We start from the raw sequence: 17520 nt of genomic DNA on the forward strand, positions 1-17520 counted from the left end.
TAAAACCTTATTTCCAAAAACCCTAGGAAAATCTGCAAAGCAGTAATGCTGAAAGAGACTTGAGGATAATACTGGACAGCAAATAAGACATGGCTGAAATATACCATTAAGATAAGGCCACTGCAAGTTGGAGCTATATAAACAGTGTCATGACAGCGTTTTGATATAGAAATCTCCATATAGGGCTGGTCTTATCCTATTAAATTTTAGGCACTTTACTACCTGGGTAACATTAAGTTACAGAGAATGCCAAAGGGGCACCAAAAATTATTATAGGCCCTTGAAAGGAGGTGGGGAAAAGGCAGCCTGCAGGCTCAGTCCAAATTGTGGGGAGAGCAGGAAGATATTACATTAGACATCTGTTTGAAGCAGGCAGGTGTTAAAAGTGGCACATGACTGGATGAAATGAGGAAAGCACCCGGAAAACTGTATTGACAGATTCATAAGACTATGAACTAATCTGAGAGAAGTGGTAGAAGTTTTATCAACTTGGCACATACAAAGCTAGACTGTATAAAATTTTAGGAAGTTCTGGTCCAGCTTCTTTTACGTTTGAAAATCTAAGTGTTTCAATGACGTAAAAATGAAAAGTACGAAGAGTGGTCTCCCTCTGGTTTTGACTAAATACAATATATTTTACAAGGTGTCCAACTTCCAGTTATCAAAACTCTGCAGACAACGCAAAGCTCTGAAGATGGGGATATGGCATAGAGCGGGAGAGTTGACTTTTGGCAACTACATGAGATACATTGGAAGTGTTGGGTACATAGACTAGAGTAATTTAACATTGTCAGATATGTGCATGGTTATTTCTGCTAAAAAGACATCTTAAAAAAATTGTATTAACACCCTTTGAGATGAATGGGGAAGTTCATACTCCTCAGAGTTTTTCAGGCTATCTGTGGGTTTGTGAAGGGACAGGGACAGGCTTTTTCTGATTCACATTTTTAAGTTTATCTCCACTACCATGAATCGTGGAAACACGCTTCTTAAAATACAACTTTCGATTCTGGAGCATAATTCCTCAGCCCTGGCTGACTACACGAGCGTCTTGTAAAGCCAAAGAATACAGGGGGTGCTGCCAAAGGGGAACAATGTTCTGTTGTGCCCTCCTGAGCCTGGATATGTTAGGTTCGATGGGGCTTGATTAAATGTACTTCATGCTTGTTGTGCTCTCGGAAAGAGGAAAGAGGCAATACTACACCAAGGTGAAATTCAGAAAGTCCCAGAACAACTTGTGTGACCACTTGACGCTGCACTGAACTGAGCTTGTCATAATGTTGTGCTGAAATATGATAGTGAGATGCTCATGCTATCACACTGTTGTTTAGACCTTACACTTCAATTACTTTATTGCTTACTATGTGGACTCTTCAAGAGCTGGGACTAGTTAACAAGAGGCCGTTTGGAAAAATAATTTTCTTAATCAGTTATTCCAATTAGAAGTCAAAATTTAATTTAAAATATATTTCCCCAGAACTGGCCCAGCCCGCTGTCATGGATTTTTTTTATAATATTCTCATCTTCATCTATCTGTCTTATCTCAATGGGTCTCTTTGTGGCTCTGTGAATGACCATACTATTTTTTTATCATGTGCTTCAGGAAATGCCTGACAAGTCTTATGGATGTGACTACGTGAGGATCCAATGTATTCACGTCAGACAAATATTGGCTTCAAAAGCAACATCATGCTCATTAGCAGGAGCTAATGTCAAATGTGAAGACATGGCTTTAAATATTTACTACAGATTGTATGCAGTTATTTGCATGCTGATTTACAATGCTGGTGCAGTGTTTGTACTTTCATTTTTTGGGGTATAATTTCTTTTAAAAGTACATGGATAATTTGGGGAACCCTGAAGTACAAATTCCAGTACTCCATGTGAGGTTGGTGTGCTAGTCAGCTGACTGTATTACAGTGTTTCTTTTTTGGTTTGGTTTGTTTTTTTCCAGAGTGCAAGTTCATGAAGCAATATAGCACTGCCATCTTGTATTTAGTCACAAACTGACAAAGCTCAACATTGCTGATCCAGTTGTCCTGCCCAATTTCTGGTACAAAGAAATTGCAGGCAGCCACAAAAATGCCCTAATATAGAGAGGGCACTGGAATGGTCAACTAAAGTTTTCCACATGCTGCTATTAAGATGTGTTTATAGCTGTTTATAAACAGCTGTGTTTATAAATGGTAGAACACAAAGAACTTTTGGGGCCAGATTCTGAGTGGGTGTAAATTAGTATCATGCTACTGCAGTCGTGGGACTAACACTGCTGATTTACACCAACAGAAGATCAGATCAATTTTAAAGCCAAGAATTGAGCCCAGTTCAGCAAGCTGTGGAACTGTCACCATTAATCTGTGAAGCACGTTGGTAAAATGTACTGATTGCTTATTTTTATCTTTCTTCATTGTTCCCTGCATGCTCTCGTGTCCGTTTTTAGACTCAGTCATTGATGGTGTAAAACCTGTTGCTGGAAATTTATTGTAGATTTTTTTTTTTACATGTGAAAATTTATTTCAGTACTGTTATTCCCAGAGAGAGAGAGTGTGATTTACACGAGGACTCAGACAGAGGAGCTGAGGGGCTGTATTAGAATTGGGAGTCCTTTGCTCCTAGTCCAAGTCCAGCATGCAGACCAGGTGAGCAAGCAGGAGCCCAACACAGTTCACCAGACTGGGGACTAAAGATTTGTTTTATGTTATACCCATGGTGGAGATCAGTGCTGTAAAATCATAGCAAAATTCTCTGGCTGACTGGATAATCTCAAATACTGGCTTTCTCATGGAGAAACTAGATCCTCATGTGCCCTTTCAGAAGCTTGTACAGAAGAAGAATAGTGCTTCTTTATAATCTGCAGGCACCAGTGTCAAATCCAAATAGCCTTATTGTGCAGAGATTGAAAATATTTTTGTTTTAAACCAAACAAAAAAAGCCTCATATATGAAACAAAAGTTGGTATTATTCTGCTAGAAAGGTCAATTCTTTGGACTGTGATAAAGAGACTTTTAAATAACTTGACATGACAGAGGTTTAAATATCACTCCATGCTCTTCCATTGGCTTTTACTTAGTTCACAGAGAAGACCCTTTCTTTGGTGGACCATGCTTACTGGGTATGATTCTGCTGCAATCCACTGCCATTTCTTGCTGAACCAAAGAAATAGCTGAGGATTTGAATGTGTATAATTCAAAAAGAATTCATAAAATGTTCTGAGAACAGTGGGAGTTGGGGGAAGCACACTGACACAGCAAAAAGTAATTTGTGTTCACTCCTGTGACTGTACAGGCACAGTTAGAGGACAACAGTGTTCACTCTGCTAATACAAAGGACTGAGGGGAAGACAACCCATAAAAGGCTGCATGCAGCTTATTGTGTGACAAGACCTGAAAATCTTTGCAAGTAGGGGAGGTTGAAAGCCCCAATGTGTGAGGATAAGGAATCTCCAATGAGTTCAACCTTGTTGGAGAAGGATGGCCTGAGAGCTGCTGTAGTTGGAAAACCAGAGATGTTTTTGTTGCACATCTCCCACACACAGGCAGGTGTGTTCGTGGTGAGCAGGAGAGAAGACTGGGGAGTGAATTGTGACGTCCAGTGAACAGTGTAAGGAGGGTTACCTAATGAGTGATAAATGGTTGCACCTCTGAGGCTACATCTACGCGGCAGTGCTATTTTGAAATAAGATCTTTGGAAATGGCTATTCCAAAATATCTTATTTTGAAATAACACAACCCCACACGAAATGCATTTTAAAATAGATCTCGCCTATTTTGAAATGGCATTTCCAGGCCCATAGCAGTATTTTAAAATGCCACCACTGGAAGCGGTTATGGCTTATTTTGAAATAGTGCCCTTCTGAGTCTTAATGGGGCCTATTTCAAAACAGTAATTTCGATATAGGTGTTATTCCTCGTGGAATGAGATGTACCAGAATAGAAATAATGCACTTGCTATTTCATTTTTATTTCAGACTCTGCCAAAGTTATTTTGAAATAACTGCAGTGTAAAGACAGCTTGAGAGAGGAAGATAGCTGCTAGCAGGAAATTAGTGAATGGATAGATGGGTCATTGCATGTTATTGTGTGTGCGTGTGTTGGGTATGGTGAATTCATGAGTATGATTAGCTCAGGTGAGTGTATGTTTGCCTCATGGGTGTTTTAGTGGCAGTGTATGATGTGGATAGGCAATAGAGAGACATGCTCAGGGGTTGCAACTGAAATAGCAAGAAGAGTCATTTTTTCACATTCAATTACAAAATCAATCATTCAGGAGTCACAATGCATGTGAACACAAGACAGTCCATAAAAAATAATGTCAAACTGTACTCTGTGTAACCCCTATTTTAAGGACAATGCACACACAATGATTTGTACCAGTTAGAATGTTTGTTACTTTCACCCCTGGACTGAAGCACAAATGAGGAAAAGGAAAATGTTGTGCCTGGGGATAGGCTCTTAACCATGAAGGAGCAATGTTCACATCAACCCTTCATGCTGCTCCCCACCTTGGCCCACAAACCCACCCCCCTCTCCAGGCATTACCTCTCTCAGACCCCAAACCTGCCCCACCCCATCCCCAGGATAGCCTGCTTCAGTCGAGGAGCTCGTCCAGCGGCAGGTGCTGCTGCTGCTCCTCTGCAGCTACAGCCTCCTTCTCAGGGGGGCTGCATGGGTCCAGCAGAGGTAGACTCGGCCACTCCTCCTGCTCACCTGTCCTGCAGGCTTAGCGCTTCCCCCACCTGCAGCATGGGCAGCTCTCTGCCCTGCCGTCTGTAAAACCAATTAAATTTAGTTCCATTATTTCAGCTGCAGCAGGGCAGGGAGCCAGAAGAGGAGTCAGCAGTGCCAGTGCCCAGAGCCTCAGCTGACTCCTTAAACAGCCATAGGTTGCCAACCCCTGGACGTGAGGTTAATGAAAGAAAGGCAAGCCTGAGAGGGTAATAAAAAGCGGGGGGGGTGGGAGGGGGAGAGGAAGAGAAATGTAAAGATTGCATGTCTGGAATCGTTCCCTGAAAGGATCAAGGGAAAGAGACAGAGGAGAAAGTATCAGTATAAATCTGCTGAGGGGAACAGGAACCACAAGTATTTCAAGACTTTGGCCCTGTGGTTAGAATAGGTCTGTTTTTATCATTTATGTGCTTTGACTTCACGGTTCTTTTTTTAAAAAAAACTGTGAGGTGGGGAAGGATGAAATAAACATTACCAAACTGATTATATTTTACATTCCTCTTCATTTTTTTCGACATCTGGTTAAGATTAGGATAATTTCATCTGGAGTGATGGAAATTTGTTTAGACGCATCTCTTCTGGGTGACTGTTTTCAGTGCTAATCGCAGGATTTAGGCTGGTTTTGATTTCTAGTAGAAATCATCATCCACAGTGTTTAAGAAGCTGGGAAGAAGCAAGTCACGGACAATTCTTTTTTGCATGTGCTTTACTGTACCTGGATTTCACTAACTATGCAAAGGCATGCACATGCTTGTAAGCCCATGTGGCCTAATCTTAAACTTACTGAAATCAGTGGAAATATGGTTGTTGGCTTCAGTGGGGTTAGGATAAGGGCCAGTCATATAAAAGGTTGGCCTATAAGGAATTACATAATTCAGTTAAATTTCCTATAGAGTTTTATTTTCTCCGCCTTTGATTTTCTACATTTCTACATCACATGCTATGAATGAGACACATCTATTTGCTTCATTAACAGCTGGCCCTACTAAGGACAGGTAATTTATTTTGTGTTTTCCTGCAATATATACCCTGGATTATTCTGTAATTTCCACTCCAGCTTCTCTGAGGAAGTGGGTTTTACCCACAAATGCTCATACCTAATAAATGTGTTAGCCAAAGTGCCACAGGACTAGTTGGTATTTTAAAGTTATAGACCAACACGGCTACCGCTCTGAGACTCTGATAGTGAAGTTGCTTATCTTGCTGTGAAGTTACTTGCAGGAGGCATGGAAGAATCTTGTCCTGTTGATGGAAAGGAGAAGAAGGGCATATGGAGGATGCTTCCACGAGGAGGTGTGAGAGAGGTGTGGAGGTACTGAAAGAAGCACACACAGGCACAACACAAAGGGCCTGAGACCTCTGGGGTAATGTTGTGCCTGAGTGAGCCAGGGGGGCATAAAAGAATAACATAAGTTCTCTTCCTCTTCCCCCAATGAGCGTACCCCCCACCTCCACCCCAGTGGCCCTGGAACAAGCAGCATATTCAGAATTGAATCTAATCATATGTAGCAACAGTTGTGTGCTTTAAATATTCCATTTTTCCATCTTCCTCTTGGAGCCCACAGAGATTTCTCTTTTATTTCCTAGCAAAGCATTGAATACACAAAGGAAGTAAGCTACACACTAACTGCACTGCGGAGAAGTTGCCCTAGTGCTGTCTTTCAGCAGGACACTTGAAAAAAGATTTAACAGTCAGTCTGGTATCTAAAAAGTATTCCGCAAATAAGTACCGGTCAAGAAAGCAGCATGTAAAAATATACAGTGGAGTTCAGTTTTGGAGATTGCCATTTGGACTGATACTTCAACAACCTGGATTTAAAAAAAAAAAAAAAAAAAAAAAAGTAGTTTCACAAAAGCCATTTCATGCTGGTGCTGATGCATTTGTCCCTGGTTCATCCTACCCAGGATTCATAATGTTGTAAGGGTTAGACTGGAAGTAACATTTGTTTTTTCCTTTGTCCAAGAGGGTGAAGAACTTTGCAAGTCGGAGAGTTACATTACTTTAGGTAAGAATTGTGATAATCTGCTGACTTGTTCTAGCTTCAAAATGTCCTGGGGGATTGGCTCTGTTATTGCATTTACAGACTGTTGCTTCTGGGCCTGTTTCTGGTTAGGGAAGCTCACTGTGGTTTTGGCACTAGATTAGAAATTTGCCCAAATCATTCTGATACAACAAGGTAACAATTTGAATCATGTATGAAAATGATTTAATGTATGTAAGAAGGACATAGTATAGTGACACATGCCTGAAAAATGTGCTTGGAATGTTTTCTGTGTTATTTTTCAAGCTACAGCTTGTACTGATCTCATGCATTCTTTCTTTATTATGGTTCTGAACGTGAGATGGAAACTCAGTTCATAGGCGGCTTTTCAGTGTACGCCGATGTAGTCAATGGACCTGATTCTAGAACTGATCCATCCTTTTTCCCATGTTTTTTTACTTGGAAAGTGCTTGGAAGCCAATCCTGACAGCCAATATGGGAACCTCGAGAGCTGTTGAGTGGATAGACTTACACTGGTCAAGATAGCCTGCGTTGTTGAGTGGCTCACAGACAGAATGCCTTGAACACCTGCCTGTTTAGTGTCCAACCAGAGTACAGATGACATTAAAAAGCACTAAATTTGAAAGCTGGGTTGTGTGCTTTAGTCTTTCCCTTCCCTGCAGAATGTGAAAGTGAAGATGTCTGAGGTGCTATCAGGGGCTGCAGGTAGGGCAATGCAGTGCACTGGACTGCTTATCTGAGGGTCATAAGGCTGCATGGAAAGTCCCTCCTAAATAAGAGAGGTGTGTAAAGACCAAAAATTAAAATACTTCAGTGCGAGTAGAAGGAGCTCAGCTGCTAGAAGGGAGCACTCTGCATGTTGCAGAAACAAAAGCTGATAAAATCAGAATGATGTCTTGTCTGTCACACCATAGTACTCCATTGCCACTATTCAGTATTATTTGTATTGCAGCAATGCCTGGAAGGCCAACTCTGCAGTGCTCAGCATTGCGTGGACACCTAACAAAGAGACAGGCTCAGTCCCGAAAGCTTACAGTCACAGTACGGAACATGGGGCTGCCTAAATGGACAGGGGAAACCCATGATAAGAGTAAGCCCAGCATTCCAGTTTCAAGTCCTTGCACAGGCTGATGCTTACCTCCTCCCCAGCACACACAAAGAGGGAGGTGCTTAAATTGTTTTTCCCTTAAGGTCTATAGCCCTTAATACAAAGTGTGCACAATGAGAGCAGAGTTGCCAACAGTTGCAGGGGGCTTTCCTTGATGAACTTTCCAGGGATATGTCCTGTGTTCCTTTATTGGTGGCTTTCCTAACACAACGCCCTTTGTATTTTTAAACCATGCCCTAGAGCATAGACTTTTCCAGTTCTGCTTTAACCTCAGAGCAGGATTTGATTTTAGTGGCCATTTAAAATCTCAGAAGAGAGAAACATTTTGCATCATTTGAGTTATTCCAGACGTACACTAACTCAGCCCAGCAGAAGAGTCTCTCTTATCCCAGGGCATGTCCTTCTGCCCTACTTCCTCCACGAACTCAATACAATTCTGTGGTGACCTTGAAGCCTTCCTTTGCCACCTCCATCTAAAGGAATTTTTCCAGCACACCTATGAACAACAGTCTGACTCTCTTGACTCCCCCTACCAAAAACAAAAGAAGAACTCCTCTATGTGGACTCCCCCTGAGGGTCATAGTGAAAGTCTGGGTTTCTATGTACAGTGCTTCCGCAACCGTGCTCAGTCTGACATTATACACGAACAATGCCAAATGAGACACAATCTCAACTATGCTGAACGCTATGCTGTCCACAGTCTCAAAAATAACCCAGACATTATAATCAAACCAGCTGACAAAGGGGGTGCTGTTGTCATCCTGAATAAATCAGACTATGAACAAGAGGCAGCCAGACAACTCTCCAACACCACATTTTACAGACCTCTCTCCACTGATCCCACTTTGGAATTCCAAAGGAAATTACAACAACTACTTAAAGAACTCCCTGCTGCTACTCGGGACCTTATTCACTCCGACACACCATCTGAGCCTCAGCCTGGATTATACTATTTCCTTCCCAAAATCCACAAACCTGGAAACCCCGGGCGCCCTATCATTTCGGGTATTGGCACCCTTGCCACCATACTATCCAGTTATGTGGACTCCCTCCTCAAACCTATGCCACCAGCACTCCCAGCTATCTACCAGATACCACCGACTTCCTGAGGAAATTACAAAACATTGGAAAAGTTCCTGACAACGCCATCCTTGCCACAATGGATGCAGAGGCTCTGTACACTAATATTCCACACAAAGATGGATTACAGGCAATCAGGAATACCATCCCTGATGTCACCACAGCTAGTGTGGTATCTGACCTCTGTAACTTTGTTCTCACCCACAATTCTTTCCGATTTGGGGACAGTTTATACCTCCAGATTAGTGGAACTACTATGGGCACCTGCATGGCCCCACAATATGCAAATATATTTATGGCTGACCTGGAACAACAATTCCTCAGCTCTCATCCCCTATTGCCCCTCCCCTACTTAAGATACATTGATGACATCTTTATGATTTGGACCCATGGTATAGAGACTCTAGAAGAATTTCACAGAGACTTTAACAATTTGCACCCCACCATCAACTTATGCCTCAATTACTCCACACGAGAGAGACATTTCCTGGACACTACTGTACAAATCAAGGATGGCCTGATCGATGCCACACTTTACCGGAAACCCACTGATCGCTATACTTACCTACACACTTCTAGCTTCCATCCTGCACACATAACTAGATCCATTGTTTACCGTCAAGCCCTTAGGTACAATTGCATTTGCTCTGATCCTCCTGACAGAGACCAAAAACTACAAGATCTTTACCAAATATTCATAAACCTGAATTACCCTCCAGGAGAAATAAAAAAAAACAAATCGACAGAGCCAGACAAATACTCAGAGACCAGCTACTCCAAGATAAGCCCAAAAAAGCCAAGAACAGAACACCCCTGGTCATTACCTACAGCCTCCAACTCAAACCACTACAATGAATTATTAAAGACCTACAACCTATCCTTAATCAGGATGCCACACTCCAGAAGGCCCTAGGTGATAGGCCTACAGACAACCTTCCAACCTTATGAGGATTCTCACCAACAGCCACAGTCTATACCACAGCAACACCAGTCCTGAAACTTTTCCTTGCAACAAAGCCCGCTGCTAGCTTTGTCCACATATCTTTTCTGGAGATATCATCACTGGACCTAACCAGGTTATTCACAGAATAACGGGCACATTCTCATGTTCCTCAGCTAACATCAAAAATGCCATCATGTGCCAACAATGCTGAGATGCTTTGTATATTGGACAGACTTCAAACTCCCTTAGACAAAGAGTTAATGGGCACAAAACAGACATAAAAACACTCCTGATCCACAAACCTGTTAGCCAGCATTTTAATGGAGTGGGCCATTCTGTTAATGACTTAAGAGTTTGCGTGTTACTGAAGAGGAATTTTCACAACACTCTTGAAAGAGAGGCTACCAAACTCTCTTTATATTCAAATTCAACACATTAACATGTGGTTTGAACTGGGATGGTAATTTTCTTAGTCAATATAGGGGCTTGTTTGCATACGTGACTTAAACTAATTCTTGACCTCCCATCCCCCTCCCCTCTACTCTCTATTCTGCTCACCTTGATCATTTTTTTTTCTGATTTGTCCGCCTTGATTACTGTTTTTGGTTCTCTGTGCCTTAAGTATTGAGTCTGTTCTGGTATGGCTATGGTCTGAAGAAGTGGCCTGTCCCATGAAAGCTCACCTAATAAATTATTTTGTTAGCCTTTAAAGTGCTACTTGACTGCTTTTTTGTTCAGACATAAACCAGTGATTCTGATACCAAAATCTGACTCTCTAGCTTCAGTGTAGTAATTTTCCAAATTACACTGCTGAAAGAAAGATCAGAATTGGACCTTAATATCCAAGCCACAGTAACATTCAGGTTAAATAGATATTCATTTTTTATTCCTTTGTTAAATAGGATCATAATCAATATCCGAAAGGGTTCAGGCTTGTTTATGTACAAAGTTTCACCAAATGTGATTTAAAGTCACACTACAGGTTGAAGCATTCTCATATGGCACCCTCGGGACCTGACCAGTGCAAGATGAGAGAATTTGACAGATGACAAGAAATCAATATTTTCTTGCACATTACTAACACTTCCGCTACTTATGGGGCTCTTAGAAGACATTTAGGGCTAAATTACAGCTAAATAACAGCACAGAACACTGACAGCCAGGACTGGTGACTGTAAATAAAATTTATGGCACCACAGGAAACTTGCCAACACCCATGATAAGAGGTCGTCTGGCTAACTAAAACCATGCCAGATTACGGAGCTTGCCAGACAAGAGAGTTCCAGATTAGAGAGGTTCAAACTGTAGTTAAACTGGTGTAAAAGGCTGTGTGGGCACCCATAAATAGCTATATGCCTGGCTTACAATGTTGAGCTGAAATTGATCAGGAGTAGGTTTACACTGAGGCGTAATATTGATAATAAGGGTTTCAAAGGATCACAGTTAACTCGTCCAATTAATTTAAAATTAGTCACAGGTATTAGCACTGTTAGAGTATCAGTTGAAATTTATTAAATATTTTGTACATTTTCAAATGTAAATTATTGTTCATTTTCAAATGTATTGATTTCAGGTGCAATGCAGAGAGTACAACGCTCGCTTTAGTACAAATACATGCACCATAAAAATGATAAACAAAAGAAGTAGTATTTTCCAATCCACTTCAGAGCAGCATAACACCAACAGACCCCCATTGGTGGCCATGGTTGAACCAAGGAAGGCTCTAGTTAAACATGAGTCTCTACTGCATGAGATAAGACTGTAGCCCAGACTTGCTAATCTCTCCTAACGTGGTCCGGGTGCCATTAGATGGGACAGAACAGCACGCCCATGATTACACGAGTACTGTATTTTAGTCTTTTTACTGGGAAAGCACAACTTACAAATATAGATTCATTAGTTACATGATTTCATGCAACACCAAAACAAATCCCCCACTTCCAAGCCAACCCTCGCAGCTCCCCGCCCCAGGAACTCCTGCTCCCTGATCGTGCCATCCGGAGCCCCAGGACTCACAGCACTACAGCCGTGCTGCTTGGCCAGAGCTGCAGCTGTGCCACCTCATGCACTGGAGCAGACAGCTCTGCGCTTACGCCACCCAGTCGGAGCTCTCGGACGCACTGCCAGGAGCGTTAGGACTGGTGACCTAGTAAGCACCACTGCTTGAATCCCCATCAATCAGCATTGACAAACTATACGTTAGAGGTCGTCCACGAGTTCGTTTACCTCGGGTCCACCATCACTGACACCCTGTCGTTGGACACTGAGCTAAATAGGAGGATCGGAAAAGCAGCCACAACTCTGTCCGGACTCAGCAAGAGAGTGTGGAATAACGACAAGCTGTACACTCACACCAAAATGCAAGTCTACAGAGCCTGCATCCTCAGCACCCTCCTTTATGGCAGCGAGACTTGGATCCTGTATGCCCGCCAGGAAAAGAGGCTGAATGTCTTCCACTTGCGCTGCCTCAGGCACATCCTTGGAATATCATGGAAGGACAGAGTTACCAACACAGCTGTCCTCAAGCAAGCTGGAATCCCAGCCATGCACACCTTCCTCAGGCAGCGTCGGCTCCACTGGCTTGGCCATGTCCACAGGATGAATGATGGAAGGATTCCAAAAGACATCCTGTATGGTGAGCTAGCCTCTGGCAAAAGACCTCCCGGACGCCCCCAGTTGCGCTACAAAGGTGTCTGCAAGAGAGACCTCAGAGAGGTAGACATTGAGCTGGACAACTGGGAAGAACTAGCAGACGACCTCAACAGATGGAGGCAGGGGTTACACAAGGGCCTTCAGAAGGGCGAGATGAGGATCAGACAGCTAGCAGAGGAGAAGCGAGCACACAGAAAGCACAATAAGGACTTGCCAGACACCCACCACATCTGCAAGAGATGCAGCAAGGACTGTCACTCTCATGTAGGTCTTCATAGTCACAGTAGACGCTGTAAATGAAGTCCTCAATTGAAACTATAAAGGGCGCAATCCATAGTCTATGCAGACTGAAGGATGCCTACTACCAGGAGCTGAGGGAACTGAAACTGCAGAGGAGAGGGAACAGAAAATGAGTGGCCAGTCAGGGTCTGGCAGCCAGATGGTGCCCACGGGCCATTACTTGCCCCCCCATCTGATATAAATGGCATTCTATTATTTAAGAACCCTATTAATCATGATTAATTTTTTAAATTGCATGACTAGTTGTAATTAATTTTTAATCACTTGACAGCCCCAATTAATAACAATAAGCCACTCTTCCAACAAAACAAAAATGGCTATGAAGGTTTTCACACAGATTTAAATAAAGTGATTTAAAAACAGATTTAAATTAAACCAGTGCAACATCTAGATGCAAACAAGGCCGTTCCATGCTTGGTCCCGCTCCCTATAATTGAGGGGGATGGGGAAAGTCTACCTTTTCAAACCAATGGTATAAGCACAAAATGCAGTGAATTAGGTTTTGGACTGACTAGGCTGGCAACTAGATTGTTCACATTAATCATTCACGTTTGACATTTTGCCAGTTGGAACACACTGCAAGTGCTGTATCAGTCTGTCCTTCACGTATTTCAGGGAGTTCAAGAGTTGCACTTCTATCGCTCGTTAATGAATAGCTATGTCACGTTGAATCACCAGCTTGCCTTTGTGGCAGGTTCCACAAGAGCCATTTTTAGCTGCCTAGTACACCATTTTTAAAAAGTCATCTGTTCTGGACTGAGAGAGTCAGGGAGGCAAATAGAATGCCCATCCGGTCCTACCTGTGAATACTCAGATGAGGTTTTGACATTCTTCAATCCAGTGACAATCACCTTGCAAAGTATAAGCCTCCTGGCCTAATCGTGACTGACGACATTTCAGTGAAAGCCACATACATGCTTCTGAAAACAGAACTGGAGTTTGGTCTTCACCTAGCTAAAGTGGAAGTGTCCTTGAAAAAGGTAGGAGTCAGCTCTTGAATGCTTAAGAAAAGGCTGATTGTGCCTTCTAGGTGTTCCTATCAATGCAACCAGTAAAACAGGGCAAACTTACATGGAAAATCTGCTCGCCTGGGTTCTCCAGATCTTTCAGAGACTGGCAGTGGAAAACTGAAACAACCCTAGCTCCTGATACTCTAAGAATGGAGGGCTCATTCCTGTGTGTTGCTGAGCATTTCTGTCATTCTGCTGAGTCCCTACAACTGCTAGATATTTAGTGCAGGTTGGGCACTTCTCACTGTTGCTGAGCTGGTAACTCCAGGTGAGATATAAGATGCACATTCTTGGGCAGCCTGGTGGCTTCCCTACGTGAAATGTATTACAATAAGAGCTGCAAGTGGTATAGGGAGCAGGAAGGAAGGTACATTTACTGTGAGCTTTCTTTTTCTAAAATGGGAGAACAGCTCAGGTTCCCAGAAAGCTGAGCCCCTTGGTTCTCAGGTCTTAGTTCTGCTCTTCCAGATCTGTCTGGTATAAACCATTAACCTTTTGGTTTGTTGGATTTTTTGAATGCAATGACAGCTTTTTCAGACCATATTTCAGTTAGTTTGTGTATCTTGGTTATTTCAGATGTAAGTACTAGAAATGCCATCCCAAGCTCTGACCCTGCCTTCTGATAGCTGAAACTGACAATAATAATTTAAGAGCCTGTAATATAAATGTCATGTAAATCCACCGCCTGCTAGCCATACAATCATAATCCATTTCAGCTCTACAAATTAATTATACTCTGCTAATGGCTAACCTCATCCAACTCTCTGCCCAGTCCTCTCTAAAATGCCAAATTTAAAAGACTCACTTTGCTGCATGGCTGGAAGGTTGAGGAAATCTGTGCCCAGGTTTCAAGGGGATGAAACATGTTTGGGAGTCGAGACCCTTTTCACCAGCTTCTCCTCTTCTGCACAGAAGCTGCATCAACTTGACTGTCTGTGCTGCCCATAAATCACCCCAGATCATTTAGGCTGTGTCTACACAAGCCTCCTCCTTTCAGAAGGGGCACGTTAAGGAGGGAGTTTGAAAGGTGCTAGTGAGGCACTGCCATGAATATGCAGTGCCTCATTAGCATAATGGCGGCCACGGTGATGCGAAAGTACCGCTTTCAAATCATATGCCACCCATGTAGCTGGAGGCCTTTGGAAACAACTCCCCAGTTTTTGAAAGCCCCGCAATGGAAGTGCTCTTTGTGGCTGGTTCAGTGTGCCTTATAGTGGAGGACCCCTGGCCCCCTAGTCTTGAGCTGTAAGTAGCCCTGTTTCAAGCAATTTGCCCTCATTTGGCCTTCTCAATAGTGCTCAGAAAATCCTTGATATTACGGATCAGAACTGTGTGTTTTATACCCCTCCCCCATACACACACATGGAACAGTTCATCAGATCATGTGAGTTCATCAGATCAGGACAAGGTCACCTGATTCTACAGCGTCAATGAGTTAGTAACATTCTGGAAAGTCCCCAGAAGGGCCACGCCAGTTCACAGACTGTTGCACTAGTCATTAAGATCTGTCTGGCTTTTGCCCAGTAGTTCTTGAAGTGTCAGCTGTATGAATGGCTCAGAATGGCAAATACAAAGCACAGCTACACCGGTCGATACTCTTAACTTCGTCTACAAAAATTAAACCTGCCTACAAGTGGGATAATCCCATTCAGTAACTCACAACTTTTCCAGTGATTCTTTATATGCCTCTTCTTGCAGAAAGCATATTTTAGCACTTTCATATCACAAGTCGATTTTCATAAAGCATAGGGAATACTATACCACATTGCAAAGGGAGAAAACTTTAAGAGGACATCTAACTTCAGAAAAGGGACATATGTGAATATACTCTGCCTGTTTACTTGAGATCTGAGGACAGTGTCTGACTCCTGTGGAGGTGAGCTTGCCACTTAATAACTGTGTTTTTTAAAGACTCCAGAGTCACCATGTGCTCTGCAGACCAGTCACGCCTTCCGCACAATGGGTTGCTGTAAAATTAATTCCAGTCGTGGGATGAAGAATTTTGCCACTTGTCAATGTAATTTTAAAAATGTTTTATTGGAACCAAGTGGCAAAATTGTTTGTTGATGATAGCACTTAGCTAAACTATTCCATGGCTTTTGTTAATGGGCTTTTGTGTCTTGCATGTGCTATTCAGAATACGTGGCTGCTGTTTAAATGCCTAACTGAAATGCAGTTGGCTCTCCAGCTTGCACAAATGAAAGGCAGGAATGCATTGTTCACTATAAATGCAGTAAGGATATGGTGCCTTTTGGCCCACACATTGGTTTGAAATAGCAGAATAGAATTATAAGTAGAAAAAAGTTCAGTGTAATAAAGACTAAGGTGTGCACATGCTGTTACTTGAGAAAGATGACTTTGAGCAGTGCTTAAGTTAGCAGAAACAGTAGTGTGATGATGGGAGTGTTTGCCTTCCCAACCTAGCGAAAACAAACAATATCAAGTCCAAAGAGACAAAGGCCATTAAATTCTACTCACTAGTCTCATTGGACAACCTGCTGTCAGTGGAGTAATTCTGGGTTTATGCTAATGTAACTGAGAGCAAAATTTGTCCCCGCGTGTTTGATAATAGAATCTAAAGTACCCCTTTACTTGGTCACAGCAGGATTTCTGGGGAGCTTTACCTAACAGAGTAACAATAGTCAGTTTTCTCACAAAATGTAAGGAAGGAAGAATACTATTAAATCAGTCACACACTAGCCCAGGGGTCTGCAACCCCCCGACATGGGTGTCAAGTATGGAACACAAGCCAGTTTTCATCGGCATGCCAGGTGGGAGCTCAACCCCAACCCTCCTCCTCCATGAAGCTGGGAGCTTTCTCAAAGCCATGTCGCCTGTGGCTTAACAAAAGACCAGCTAATGCTACCAACAACCACCTAAACTGTAAAGCTCAGAATCTGAATTCATCTATTAATGAAGCTGTTGTAAGTAGGACTGTTAGTGACTTTAAAACTTATCAAGGCACTTGGACAGTACACAGAAGTCAAAACGTCAAATTTCAGCACTCTGCATGGGAAGTTTGCTGACACCTGCCCTAGCCTTTCCCTTGCAGTCACTGTGCTTTTTACTTAACTTCCTCACATGTATTTACTTGTTGTTCACAGTGCCTGGTGAACCCCAGCAGCGTGCTAGACGCAAAAGGAGGAGAGGATGACTTGGTGATTGGGGAGGTAAGGTAAGATAATGCTGAAATGAGCATTTTTGGTACAGGAAGCAGTTGTTGCACCATTTGCTTTTTCACCCATGTGATTTTGGCGGCATCATGTCTGATTACCAGTGGTGTAAGAGCAGACTGGGCCTCTGGACATTGTTTAGTTGCTTTTCTAGATTGGCTGCAGTACACACAAGCCATAAAAATGAGCCGTTTAGTGTCAACAATATCAAATTTGGTCAGAGCATCCTAACTGTGAGTTAGCATTGACGACTGGATAGCAACAACAATCAGTCAGAGTTGTTTTTCCCTTTGTTCACTTTACAGACTAGATCTGTCCTTCGGCAAAGCAGATGAACTCTGGAATAAAGGTAGGCTGCCCAGTTGGCAAGGCTGCAATGAAATGTGGACTGACCTCATCACATACCAGTCAGCTGATGGCAATGAGCTGCTCTAAAGGCCACTGTAATTACCCAGGGAATCAGCAGAGAAGAAAACAGCCTTTCCGAACCACTGAAATAGAAAATAGGCCTTTTATAGAATCATCAT

General features: G+C 42.7%; 1 protein-coding gene across 2 annotated transcripts in view; it reads left to right on the forward strand.

Moving 5' to 3' along the window:
• Nucleotides 1–17310, forward strand: part of C9orf72 (C9orf72-SMCR8 complex subunit) — a 54098-nt gene extending 36788 nt beyond the window's left edge. The window contains exons 11-14 of one of the 2 annotated variants that reach the window (XR_012645628.1): nucleotides 1604–1718; nucleotides 6689–6730; nucleotides 16925–16990; nucleotides 17299–17310. The gene's annotated coding sequence lies outside the window, so the exon portion shown is untranslated. Of the gene's footprint in view, nucleotides 1–1603; nucleotides 1739–6688; nucleotides 6731–16924; nucleotides 16991–17298 lie in introns of those variants that run through there. The other variant, XM_074994701.1, reaches the window with a different exon arrangement.
• Nucleotides 17311–17520: the final 210 nt, after the last annotated feature.

The sequence above is a fragment of the Carettochelys insculpta genome, chromosome 5, assembly GCF_033958435.1.
Source record: "Carettochelys insculpta isolate YL-2023 chromosome 5, ASM3395843v1, whole genome shotgun sequence".
NCBI classification, from domain to species: Eukaryota; Metazoa; Chordata; order Testudines; family Carettochelyidae; genus Carettochelys; species Carettochelys insculpta.